We start from the raw sequence: 14,406 nt of genomic DNA on the forward strand, positions 1-14,406 counted from the left end.
CCTCCCCCATCCCAAACCCACCCAACATGACACACTCGATGCCCTTTTGCGGAAAACCAATCGCCATGCATCGCTCCTTACCTTACACTCCCAGCGACAGACTCCTTGCCCTCGGCGTCCATAAAGCGATCACAGAGCACATTCTCGCAAATACCTCCTCCTGACACACCCTCTACATCGACGCCGCTCCATGTCCCTATAGCCCCGCCCACTGCACTCCCATAGTACTGCGCCCACTGGCCCCATTCCAAGCTGAACACCAAGACAGTGGAAGAGACGGCTGTTGCCCTCGCACTTTCCGTGCGTACCACCCTCTCCGGGTCCTCTCTTACTCGCAAATAACCATCCACCATTTTCTCCGGGGCAACACCTCCGTGTACCTGTGGTCTTCACTGGTGCAGCAGCGCCAACATGCTCGCGAACTAATACGCCTGGCCGCCACTTCATCAACGCCTACACGCGACGCCCCTGCCGCTAGTGCAGGACGGCTCCTGCAGTACCAACACTTCGCCCTTCAGTACTGCCCCTACCGGCACCACTAAGTTGCATCACATCCACGGCCACCCTATAGGCGCAGCGCAATCCTTTCGCGTCCTCCAGAAGCAGACGTGCCTTACCGCACCCTCCTTCGCACTCACCCGCAACTCTTCTACTACTCAGCCTGCCCCGCCAGCCCTCGAAGAGCTCCCTGTGCGAGTGCACTTAGAACCCCCGTCCCCTTCCTCTCCACTCCCTCTGGGAGCAGGCCTTGTGCGACCCGGAGGCCTCGAGCCTCATGTTCGTGACCACTGAAGCCCCCCCCCCCCCCCCCCCCCCGGTGGTCTCTACGGCCCTCCGCGCCACCCCCTCCTCTGAACCCTAAGTTCGAATAAGGTATGGGAGGACTGCGCGGGCCTCCATAGGCTTCTATAAACATATCAGCCCTTATGGGCTCGTGTATATGACGAATAGATACGTCTTTCAGGTAACAAAAAGAGGCTTTGGCATCCCTACGGAAGTTTGTGCGTGAAGCGCCCACAAGATAGAGCAAAGATAAAGCTCTGATAGATAAAGCTCTGATAGAGTACCTGCAACTCACAGGTATAGACCAGGCTCTGTGAATAACTCAACGTTTCTGTGAGCATCAAGTTCTTGAACATCATCGCCATCATCTTCATCACGTCGTCAACTGGCGTAGCAAGTTAGGCATTTTAGCCCGGCTAACATCGCCAGACTTCATTATAGATCGTTCTCTATCTCTCCTCCACGAGAGGCTATTACTAGCAAACTATTTAGGTCAATCCTCCCCCTCTCCTTTTGCCGTCCTTTCCAACAAACGCCACTCCTGTCTGCCCAGTCCTCCTCCACAGGACTGCACTTCACTGACCAGTACCTGAAGACAGGCATCCTGCAACACAAGAGGGGATTGTAGTGAGGAGCGGTGTTTTCGGCCGTATGAATGATCCCGTCATCACGCACAGAATGTTTACCAATTCTTTTGAGAACAAAATATCCGTCAAGTCCCTCCCCACAATATTCGCCGTAACAAAAAAAAAAACGGTCCTTGCGCCGTGTAACAGTACGGCGGAGTAGACGTTTCGACCTCGACCGTGGAATAAGTGGTGCGAACTACAGTCAAATCCCGTTATTGCGAACCTCATGTTAACGATTATTTCAGATTAACGAACATTTTGAAAATCCCCTACCAAATCCCCATTAATTTCTTTGTAAAAATATTTCACTAGTACGAATTTCAGAACGCCGATTAAATATTTCAGAATAACTCATCGAAATTTATCGTCCTCATAAAACAACACTTCAAAATGACGAATTCCGTGTGTACGAAATTACTCGTGTTGGTGTGAACGACGACTAATGGTGGGCATATACAACTATCATCATGAGCATACTAAATGCGCGTTCGCGCAATCGCCATCGCCTGCGCTTGGGGGGTCTCGACTCCCCATGCGCCTCCCTGTTCTGTGGCTAGCCCCTGTCGCCGCCTTTGTTCCGTAGTCCAGCTATGCGGCTACGTCGGCACGCTAGTCATAGGGCTGTTTTTGTTTCTACGTGCGCGATGAGCTCCGGAAGCTGCACGAAAAAGAAACGGAGGCAGTTTTCTTTGCAAGATGTTTTGTAGTGCGTAGCAAAAATGCGAACTTTTCTTAGCAGGTGCACCAATGCCACCGAGGCAGTGCACAAGAACGCGGACAGCTTCGAATCGTTCGTCTTGCAGCAGTTGAGTGGCACACGTCAGGCAAATATCACCTATTTCTTCAAATAAACGTGCATCCAGACCCGCGTTAGAGGCTAACGTGATTGTGCACGTGTTCCCAGCAAGGGTAGGTGGATGCTTTTGTTACGTTCACAATTTTTACCACGCTTTTTTTTCACTCTAACCATTATTCAAAATAACGAACTATTTCTAGCGGTCCCTTGAAATTCGTTGTATTGAGATTTGACTGTATTCTGCGCACTGTGCGAACAAAGCATGTTATGTACTTTAACAAGGCAGTGCGCGGGCAAATTGGGAACCTTGGGTAGGTATGTCCAAAGGTAGATTTACAAGGTCTGGTAACCCTGGGTAGGTCCATGGGTTCAAAAGCGCCCAATAGCCTCGACGATAGGGTCGACCCAAGGAGCAGACTGGCGTCGTGGTGCGTCACTTTCTTTTCTCTTTTTTTCTCATTATGACTTCCAGGGAAGTCATCACTGGGAAGTCAGGATATCCGGTGTGAGGGCACGCCCTTGTCTACACCTGCAGACAGAGTCAGAAAGAAAGTTATGCGAACCATTAGGTTGCAAGCACGCTCTCCCTTCAGGGAACTTCCCGTACGCCGCTTGATGAACGCAGCCTGTGGGCATACGATGGCCACTTTGTCGGGACACTTAAGTCTGCTTATGTGCTTTGGCGTCCAAAACCTGGCAATACTTTTTATCTACTTGTTTGCTGCTACATCGCAATTGCACTTCTTCGCTTTTGCTTCTTGTTTCTTTGGCGGGAATTACTACAACCTGTTTCTTTTAGATGCGGCGCATCTCTTTCTCTGAGGCATGTCCCTCCTGCGTCGTCGGCGGCGGCGGCGGCGTCCGTCCGTAGCCCTCCTCCGTTCGCCTCTCCCACAGCTGTGTGCAACACTCTCACTCCGGCGTATTAGCATAACGACAGCTGGCGCGCTTGGTTGGCGCGCTTGGTTGGCGCGCTTGGTTGGCGCGCGCTTCGCTGCGTTAACGCTGCGTTAACGCTGCGTTAACAGCTGCTCCGGTGCGCATGTGCGCGCATGCGCGACTCTCCTCCGCGGTCTGCTCTCCTTCAACCCAATGGAAACGCCAATTGAACCCCCAGATGCGCCGCATCACACCAGGGTTCCCTCGCGGGGAGATGGAGGCAATTTTTAGATGCGGCGCATCTCTTGCCCTGAGGCATGTCCCTCCTGCGTCGTCGGCGTCCGTCCGCACGCCACCTGCACATGCGCGACTCTCCTCCGTTCGTCTCTCCCACAGCTGTGCGCAACACTCTCACTCCGGCGCATTAGCATAACGACAGCTGGTGCGCTTGGTTGGCGCGCGCTTCGCTGCGTTAACGCTGCGTTAACAGTTGCTCCGGTGCGCATGTGCGCGCATGCGCGACTCTTCTCTCCTTCAAGCGCTGTGAATATAAAGCGGGTATCGCGCTGGGTGGTGGCCGCTAAAACACATGTACTCTCTCATTTCGCGTATGCATGTGCATGAAAATGTAAAATTGCCTCCATCGTCCCGTGTATGAGAACATCCGTATGTGATGGAAGGCATCCTACGCGTTCACAATACGTTTCACGCGATGTAGAGAATCAACCCAATGGAAACGCTTATTGAACCCCCAGATGCGCCGCATCACACCAGGGTTCCCTCGCGGGGAGATGGAGGCAATTTTTAGATGCGGTGCATCTCTTGCCCTGAGGCATGTCCCTCCTGCGTCGTCGGCGTCCGTCCGCACGCCACCTGCACATGCGCGACTCTCCTCCGTTCGTCTCTCCCACAGCTGTGCGCAACACTCTCACTCCGGCGCATTAGCATAACGACAGCTGGTGCGCTTGGTTGGCGCGCGCTTCGCTGCGTTAACGCTGCGTTAACAGTTGCTCCGGTGCGCATGTGCGCGCATGCGCGACTCTTCTCTCCTTCAAGCGCTGTGAATATAAAGCGGGTATCGCGCTGGGTGGTGGCCGCTAAAACACATGTACTCTCTCATTTCGCGTATGCATGTGCATGAAAATGTAAAATTGCCTCCATCGTCCCGTGTATGAGAACATCCGTATGTGATGGAAGGCATCCTACGCGTTCACAATACGTTTCACGCGATGTAGAGAATCAACCCAATGGAAACGCTTATTGAACCCCCAGATGCGCCGCATCACACCAGGGTTCCCTCGCGGGGAGATGGATGCAATTTTTGCTACACACTGTATGTCTCCCTTTTTCAGTTTATTTTCTTCGTCTTACTGCGCCAATTACATCAACAAACAGAGCGGTACACACCACAACATGTAAGTTCTACTCACCTGTCGTCACGTTGAAATGCCACGTGGCACGCACTGTTCTACGGCTTTTACGCTTCCAATTCACAGTTTTCTGAATTTTGTCAGGCGTGAACGTTTCCCTTCAAAGCTCTCTATTCCTAGCCATTTCCCTGTTTGTATAACGAAGAAAAAACAAGGGCAAATACTCTTGTTCTGCGCTGTTAGTGTGCGAAAAGCACACGGAAGATCACAGGGATGCTGCTGTGCAGATTTGTGCTCTAATCCCGGCGAATGTATTTTTATTTACTCTTTACAGCGACGGCCATTTTTTTCGAGGGACGACCAACAACGACGACGCTTTTTGGCAAAGTAGGGCACTGTAGGCATTCATCTTAAAAATTTGTAAGTAAAAAAAATTGACTGGAAATTGTCATGATAAAAGGGGCTAGAAATTTTTCGCAGAGTCCTGCACTGCATATACGCAGACGATATTACAATATGGGCCACGGGCGGCAGCGACGGCGATATAGAAGCCGGCCTGCAGCAAGCTGTAAATACTATCGAGAAGACACTGGAGGGCACCGGACTGAAATGCGCTCCGCAGAAATCCCAACTTATGATCATCCCCCCACCGGGAAGACAACGAAAAAAAGCCGCTGCAGAAGCGGAACGAAACATTACAATCAGCACCGGGGACGGCATGCCCATCCCTCACGTGGACAAGATCCGGGTGTTGGGGATGCACATTGACGCCCACCGCACCAACGGCACGGCAGCCAACCAAGTGGTAACAAAGATTGGCATCGCCACGAGGCTAGTAAGAAGAATTGCGACTAGAGCTCGTGGCGCCAGAGGGGCTAGCCTCGTACGACTGCTGCAGGCTTTCGCCATCAGCCACGCGGCGTACGTAGGCGCCTTCCACAAGTGGACTGCCAGAGAAGAGGCGCGCATCGATGCGGCCATCCGGAAGGCATACACCGGAGCCCTGGGCCTCCTCAATGGCACGAAGACGTCGGCCTTGCTATCTCTGGGAGTTCATAATACGCTCTCGGAGATCAGCGAGGCCCAACGCACACCCTGCTAACGCGCCTAGGAGACACGGCTGCTGGGAGAAGAATATTAGAGCGAGTCGGCCTAAAGTCCCCGAGGGATGGCGACTACACCACGACACCAATAGACGAGCAAACATTGAGAAAGCTGATCGTGTACCCGTTACCCCGTAACATGGACCCGACGAACGATGAACCCAGAAGAGCAGCGAGAGCCAGGGCGCTGCTCAAACTGCACGGAAGCGAGGACGGGACGGTCTTCGTGGACACCGCCAGGACCCCGGGGGAGAAGGCGTTCGTCGCAGTGGTGGTTTCGGCGACAAGAAAGACGGTGATCAACGCGTGCAGTGTCCGCGCCGTTGGTGCGGGCCAGGGCGAAGAGGTCGCGATAGCTCTGGCCCTGAAAACCGGGGGAGTCAGGACGATACTGAGTGACAGTAAGAACGCGATACGAAATTTCGGGCGCGGAGCCGTGTGCGGGGCGGCTGCGAGTTTATTAAGGGACTCAGTGCCAGCATCATCTGTGACACTGAAATGGTTCCCAGCCCATGCGGGATATGGGACGTGTACGAACATACAGTGAACTGCAACGAGGTGGCAAACGCCGCGGCCCGTGATCTCGCAAAGTGCCGGGAAGTGGCGAACTATGCCGCCGGTGTTGCAAGGGAGACGACTACGAGCCTGGAAGACGAAAACCAGCAACTCACGTACCAGCTACAGGGAAATCCTCGAATGGTATCGCGAACGCCGCCGGGTATTCCCCCCACCACACCGAGATCTCACTCGGCGGGAGGGGGTACTACTCAGGCAGCTACAAACTGAAAACGTTCTCACCCCCGCGTTGGCAAAACACATGTGTCCGGAACTCTATGAAAACGACACGTGTAGCCTGTGCAACCTGGACAGGGCCACGCTGGCCCATGTGCTGTGGGGGTGTGGCAAAAGGGGGGCGACGGACAGCGTGCTGCCGCCGCCTGTGAGACACTGTGTGGGGTCGGGGCATCCCGAAGAACAATTACAGGCCGTCCGGCAGCTCGAGGCTGCGCTGGCCCTCCAAAAGCGAAAGGGGGACACTCCGAGTAGCAATAGGAGGCCGGCAACCTAGCCCCGAGGTCTAGGCCCGGGTGCCACCGAGGTAAAGGTGGTTGCTAGATAGGGTGAACCCCGCGCCCTGCGCGGCCGGTGGGAATCCCGCATGCTGGAACGAAATAAAGGTTATTCTCTCTCTCTCTCCTGCATCCCGTAGTGGAGATAAACAGGCTGATGATGATGACGTTGGCCCACATTGCATTGTGTGAAGCCGCGCGTAGTTAACCGAAGTTAACCACACGCCCAGATAATTGCGCTCATAACGAAGCATGATAACGAAGGTCTCCTGATCTCCTCATAACGAGGATCTCCTGACAACGAAGCAAGAACTAACTATGCTTTCGAGAACATCGCAATAATTCCACATGACGCGTGAAAGAAGTTGACAGTGGCGCGTAGTGTCCCGGGGGCGAATTCACTTCCGACAAAGACGAAGCAGTTTTTGCAACATAGCCACGGCTGGGGCTGCCATTCCCGAGCCGTAAAACCAACGTAGCACCAGAAAGTTTTGACGCAGTCACTCCATAAAGGAAGACAAAATAAAAGTTCACAGGCTTTCAATCCTTCTGAGTACCGTAGCTTCAAAATGCTGGAAGCTTCACTAGGAGGCTCAATAAAAGAGAGAGAAAGAGTGTGAGAAAGAGAAGGAAAGCTTGAGAGACAGAGAGATTAAGAGAGAGAAAGGTAGAGAGAAAAATCTAACGCCATTTTCTGGAACAAAGACGGTTCTTCCAATACAAATGCCAAGTTCACAATCCAATCAGCTGCTGAGCACTACGACGCGGGTTCGATTCCCGGCCGCGGCGGCCGCTTTTCTGATGGAGGCGAAAGGCGAAAACGTCCGTGCGTGCGAGATTTAGGCGCACGTTAACGATCCCCAGGTGTCAAAATTAATCTGGAGCCCTCCGCTGCGGAGCGCCTCATCACCTGCGTTGCGTAGGCGCGTTAAACCCTGCAATCAATCACAATCTAATCAGCCAAAGTCTCAATCTACAAGGCTGAGCTAACCGAGTTATATTTTACGATTTTCTATCCACTAGTTTGCAATTTGGTGACCCTAATTTGCTGGCGCGGTTCGTTCTGCGTTATCGTTAATTTCCGTCTGAATATCGTTAATTTCCGTCCGAAACACCGCTGGTGCGGCCGGCTGTGTCAATAAGCTAACATTTCTACCGACATCCCGCGTAGAGTTTCGCATTTTGGAAAATTAAGATGGACAGTTCCCATTGCAAAAACTGCTCAGTAACGACGCCACCTTGACAGGGTAGCCCAATGCCGCGAATCAAAAACCCTAAATAAACGTCAGGTCATAAGCATAGCTCAACTTCAAATTGAGTTATAGTCACATGTGAGGTCAAATGGCAGAGATCAAATGTGCTGGGATTAAATGCAGACAAAACAAAATACCTGTTATTCAGGCCAAAAGGAAGAAAAATTTCTACGAACCTGAAATTAAACTTTAATGACCTGAATATTTTACAGTCTGAAACAATTTGCTTCTGCGGGGTAACATTCCATTAATATCTATCATGGACGCCACTCATAGCTTGCCTTAGAACAAACCTTTGTCGAACTGTTGGTGCACTAAACGGACTGAGATATTACTTAACTTGTAAAACGGCAATTTTAAAACGCGCTCTTTCATTCGCGGCCAAATTATTTCTTTCGAGAATGGTCTACCACAACGCAAACAAACCTAAATAAACTTAAGCTACTGAAAAAACGAGCAATACGAGCTATTACAAATATAGCGTACTTTGAAAGCTCTACAAAATACATTTAAAATATGAAATATTGCCAGTAAGGTAACCCTTCACACAAAAATTAACTCTCGTGGTACTTAGCCGGTACCATTCTGACAAAATAATTTTTTAATCGAATTACCATGTCCACAGTAGCACATGCGAACTGAGAACATGCTTGATAGAAAAGTGCCGTTCTCGATCAGGGTATGGTGACGAGAGGTGAATATGGCATATCACTTCCCTCTGCAATCCTAGATCTCATTAAGTGCCGTAGCTATAAAAAAGGTGAAAAAAAATGGCGAAATACAAATTGCTGATGCAAAGAACAATTTGGGTTGACAGCAGTTTTAACTCCGTTATTTTTTGTCACTGTCCAGTGCCCCAATGATATATGTGTATGCATTACATGAGATTTTTGTTTCTTGTTGTGCTGGTTTTACACTCAGTTTTGTGCTCATTTTTTCGTACTGGTATGAGTATAGCAGTATACACTTCCTCAAATTTATTTCGGCCAACTTATGTGAGTCGTTTTTGTCTTTCTTTCTCTCTCTAGTTTGTGCAGAGAAATTACTCTTGTTTTTGCGATCCTGCAGCTTCATTGACTGCAATCGGTGGCCGGGCCCCGTCATGCATATTGTCCTTTGCCTTAAGCCATGCCACCAAACACGGTTTGTATTGGATACTCTTGAAATAAACAGACACAAACAACTTAGTATAGCAGTATACACTTCCTCAAATTTATTTCGGCCAACTTATGTGAGTCGTTTTTGTCTTTCTTTCTCTCTCTAGTTTGTGCAGAGAAATTACTCTTGTTTTTGCGATCCTGCAGCTTCATTGACTGCAATCGGTGGCCGGGCCCCGTCATGCATATTGTCCTTTGCCTTAAGCCATGCCACCAAACACGGTTTGTATTGGATACTCTTGAAATAAACAGACACAAACAAAGGTAGCCTACACGTCGACGATAGCTCCTGATCGAAGCTCTCGGGAGCTTTGACTCCTGTCTTGTTAAGAAATCACAGTTATAAGAAACTAACTTCAGTGGCTGATGTTTTTGTGGCATGGATGCGCCGTGCAAGACGCTTCTAATTAAAAATTACTTAAAGAAGCACTGAAACGAAAATTTTGTAAGACTTTTATTGCTTTTATCGATGCTTAATGGTCTGGCGAACCTGAAACAGCACTTCAAATACTTCAGCGCACGATAGTTAATTACACCGAACGGCCTGAAAATCGTTTGTTTCCAATTCCCGCGCTTTCATCCCGAACGGCGCATATGACAGAATCCCTGGCTGACCTCACCGCTTTGTGCGGACGTCACCGGCGCCCGCTCGCCGCTCGTGGGGCCGCGCGCGTGAACTGACGTCACGAGTTTTTGACGAGCGCTGTCGCGTCACTTCTTTTGGCTTTCACTGGATGATGTCACGCTGATGTCCATTTGCTGAGTGCCGCTCCGCGCGCTGCTCCGTCGGCGCGATAAATTAGATCCAATTGAACTATGTTCTTCGCGTCGCAGGCCGCTCATATTTCAGCCAGGGTATTCTGTTGAGTGAAGGAAGCGAACTGTGCAATAATTTTAACGCCGAAAATTGGTGTCAGTGCTCCTTTAAGGATTGATTGGTTCATAGAACCCAAAAATAAGGTTAGCGCTGAACAACCCTACAGACTACGGATTGTGGTACTGGCGATACTTAAGCTGGTCTATTAAAACCATTGAACAGTGCCGCTCCAGTTCGCCTCGGTGAGTAATGCTTCTTCAGCACCAACTTACTTTTTGAATAAAAACCCTGTTTCGAACCTAATTAGAAAGTTATCACGATTGATTTGTTCTTTTAATAACGTATTTACCCAGATCTCGCTGCGTTAAGTTTTGCCTTCTACAATAATTACTAAAACCTAATTCGTTTCTGTGCTGCGCAAGTGGGCATACTGGAAAAAAATGGAATTACTAAGACAATATAAAAAGCATTCACTATTCAAAAAAAGCTTCTTAAGTGCCCCATTTGATGTGCCGGGTTTATTTTGTCTAAATTTATTCTCACAATACTTTCTTCGTGCAGTGTGCTATTACTGGGTATCGTTATCATAGATATCATAGATATCGTTATCATACGTATTTCTCATCATAAAACACGACCGACGAAAGACGGCATGTCGGTTGTGCCTAAAATACCACGCAGGGAAGTCACTACTCGGACCATACTGAACAGGCAGCGCAAAAAGGACGGGACAAAAGAAGAATTAACGACGACACAGCGCTGAACTCTCAACTGAATTTTATTAGAAAAAACACACATATATATATATACTCCACTCTGAAGATTCACGGGGCTTCCTATCTTCTCATCCGCGATTACAGCACAAGTAAAGCGTTGTCAGCCTGCACATGCCAAATGTCACACGATGCGCACTGCACCAGAGAGTAATACAAACTCACTCTGTCACCTTGGCAAACGCGACTACAGCACTGACAAAATGCACGTGCCAAAGACCACACTAGTGCGCACCGCGACCAGTCAAGAACACATACAGTCAAACCCGATTATTACGAACCCGGATAGAGCGAATTATGCTATATATCGAACAAAACCAAAGCCGTTACGAAAATTCTTGCTAAACATATTCCTTATAACGAAGTTCATATCGGATATATCGAACTCGGCGCGCCTACAATTGCCAACGAAATGCATGAGATCTCGGAGCGGCGATTGAGATTTTGAGACTCGCATGGAGCGACGTGACTCCCGACACCTTCCGTAACTGTTTCCGACGCAGGGGATTCATGACGGAGCCCATCGAGTCAGCCAATATTGCTTCGATATTGAAGGACATGGACTTGAAGTGGTGCTAACGACGTCTCCGCCAAAAAGAAAGTGAAAACGAAAATCACCGCTCTTTTGCGAAGTAGGCAGTTAAGGCCGAAAGTAGCTTTATTGCATGCAATTAATGGATTGTTTTGTATAAGGTAATGGCATACTTTATGTGTTCGTTTCTCTATATGAGATTGGCAACGGGGGTTCGTGTATTGCGAACTAACAAAAAAATTCGTTATAGACGGGTTCCGCTGTATGGAACTATTGGATATTTCGAACTAACCGCGGCGCATATTAAAGTTCGCTATAACCGGGTTTGACTGTATTCACTTTCAGCTAACGACACTGACGGACCGCTGACGCACTTGTCTCCATTTTTTCTAATGCTATGCGGTTCTATAATTTCCCGTACACGTTGGTCCTTGTGCTTAGCAATTAGTACAGTGTCTTGTAAAACAGGGACACTCCCACATTTCGCACAATGCTGAGCAACATGGGAATACTTGGCGCCTTGCAACGTGCGCTTGTGCTCCAAGAGTCTCAGGTTTAGGCAGCGCCTTCTCCGCTGGCATTGTGTCACGCTTTTTTTTAGCTGGTTTAAAACCGGTTCCCTGCATAACAAATTTATAAAAAAGTGCCTTCCCAGCAGTGCATTCTTGTCTAGAGGTGAAGCCGTTTTTAGGGGGATCGCTGTGAACTTTATCTTTGTTAGCTGGCTTTTCCCCGTAGTGTGTTGCCCAGTAAATCATGGTCATCTACTTAGGAAGCATGATTACAGACAACTGCTCTAACTCTTATGTTATCAAAAGTATCCCGAAACAAATTGTATAACAATTAGCCGCTAAGATGGCTCTACCACTATATGCGGAGTTTCATTTACAATTACCTATAGATCCCAATGAAGCTGTAAACGTTACAGATTACTGCCTGCAGTCATTCGTGGCCATCTACGGAGGGAGCATTGTTACAGAAAACGGCTGTAACTGTTCTTTTACCGGAACTATCTCGAAACAAATTTTAATACAATTAGCCGCCAAGACGATTTACCGGGGTGGCCTCAAGTGGCCGAGCAAAAAAGTAAATAATCGTTCCAAAAGAAGACCAAAACGCGGCCCTAATTACGTGAAAAAGCCCAAAACGAGCAAGACAATATTAGAGTTCGATAAATGCTGACACTCTTGAAAAAAGTTTATTTTCGTATGACAATTACTCACCGAAACATTTGTGAGGAAGTGAACAAGCAGCAGCAATTTTTTTGTACCGCGAAAATCCAAATATCTTGATCTCTATCTCCCTCTATCTCTCTTTATCTCCAAAATATTTGATGCAAATTTAGGGGTGCGTTCATTACGCGGAGTAAACTTTTCGCGAAAAACTTTTGAGCACAGAAAAGGCCAGCAAGTTGCGCGTCAAAATTTTTACAGTAGGTCTCCTGAACATAATAAAAAAACTCCGCACACCGCCGCCAGCCTCTTTGCAAAGTGACGCAAAATGCAATTTTTTCATGAATTACGGAACGCGCCGGAACGAGTTTGCTGCGAGGTGACAACAGGGCGACCAATGAGTGGGTGCCGCTGTCACCATGGAGGAAAGAATTTTCCTCCATGGCTGTCACAGTGCGGGATATCAAAACAGGCGGGGCCGACGCAGCAAACTGAGCGTTTTTCTTTTTTTTTTTTTTTTTCTTGTGCGCCGAAATCTCGTACACACGGGCGTTTTTGCTTTTCGCCCCAATCACAGAAGCGGCCGCAGCGGCCGGGAATCCAACCCGCGTCCGTGGGAATGAGGTATTTGCCCGACATGTGGTCTAGACAAACTTCGGCTATTCTATGGCCATGCAAAGGGTAGAACTAAGTTTGAGAAGCCTTGTTTATAGCACCTTTATGCTTTGTGTTGTACACAAATGCCAGTGTGTCACAAAACACAGTTTAGGGGGGGAAAAAGTAATTGTGTCATAAAGCACAGTTTAGGGTGGGAAAAAATTAGGGAAGCTTGAATGTACGTGCAAGACTTGAATGATGAAGCTGTTGTAGGTGAGCATTGCCAGACACAGTTTATCATTGTTTATTGCATGGTTGCAGTGGTAGTAATCGTCGTCATATGCCTCAAAAAGATAGAGGTCTTCTCTGCGGGGAGTGGTGGATGCAAAGTCATCATCAGCATTGTAGATTTCCATTGTCTCTTTGTCATCGACTCAAGCCAGCGGTGGCGGGATCTGCAAGTCATCTCAGGAAGGATTGGCACACTCAAAGCCATGTTTCCAATTACCCATTATGGCTTCTAGAGAATGTGGTGGCCGCGGTGACCTCTCCAAAGCAGCGTGTCTTTTCATCTTTAGCATTAGTGCTGAGTTGTTGTTTTACATGTGCAGTACCCAAGCAACCAAGGACGTCCGTGGGACGTCCGAAATACAGCCCGGCATCCAAGGCCCGGTTTGGATGGCCACTGTACGTCCACTTTGGACGTACATTTTCGGACGTACAGTGGACATCCAGAAACGGATGTACAAGTCCGAATGACATCCGCCAACGGACGTAAAAAGTTACTATGAACCATCAAATAATGGCGTACATTAGATATAACAGCAAAAACGCAAACAGCTACTGTGCTTTTAAATTAAAAAGATTTTGTACATCAACACCCTGGCTTGTAGGTTGCAAGTTTCATCTGCATATTTCTAATATTAAGGCTAATTTTTGAAGCACTTCACCAGTTTTGAAGCACTTCACCAACTCCAACGACGATCTCTTTGTGGAAGGATATATAAGAATTGACAACTACTAACGAAACATGAAGCAAGTTCATTGTGTTCGTGTATGCAGTCTTCCCGGTAGTGCACTGCCTTGCGCGGTGTACTGTTCTGTTTGTTGTAAGAACATTAGCTTGTCGTTAAGTGATTCTTAATTTTTTACTGAACATCCACAATACTGCAAATTTCGGACGTCCGACTGGACGTACGGAATTGTTAAAACCGGACGTCCAACGAACGTACATGGTACGTCCATCGGCCCTGAAACGGACGTCATACGGACGTCCGCTAGAGCCAGAATGGACGTATGGCCGACGGACGTCCGGTAGTTGCTTGACAGCACTGTAGGTTTTTTTTTTGCTAGTCACTATGCGTGCCCCGGAATCTCGGCGGTCGCTGTGAGGCACGTGCGCACGAGAGCATGGCATTTTCTTGGTATTTTTTCCTGGAACGGCGAACTTGTGGCAGTTCCGCTGTTACAACACG

This window comes from Haemaphysalis longicornis, unplaced genomic scaffold, assembly GCF_048455015.1.
Source record: "Haemaphysalis longicornis isolate Haplotype H1 unplaced genomic scaffold, Haemaphysalis longicornis Haplotype H1 scaffold_8, whole genome shotgun sequence".
Taxonomy (NCBI): domain Eukaryota; kingdom Metazoa; phylum Arthropoda; class Arachnida; order Ixodida; family Ixodidae; genus Haemaphysalis; species Haemaphysalis longicornis.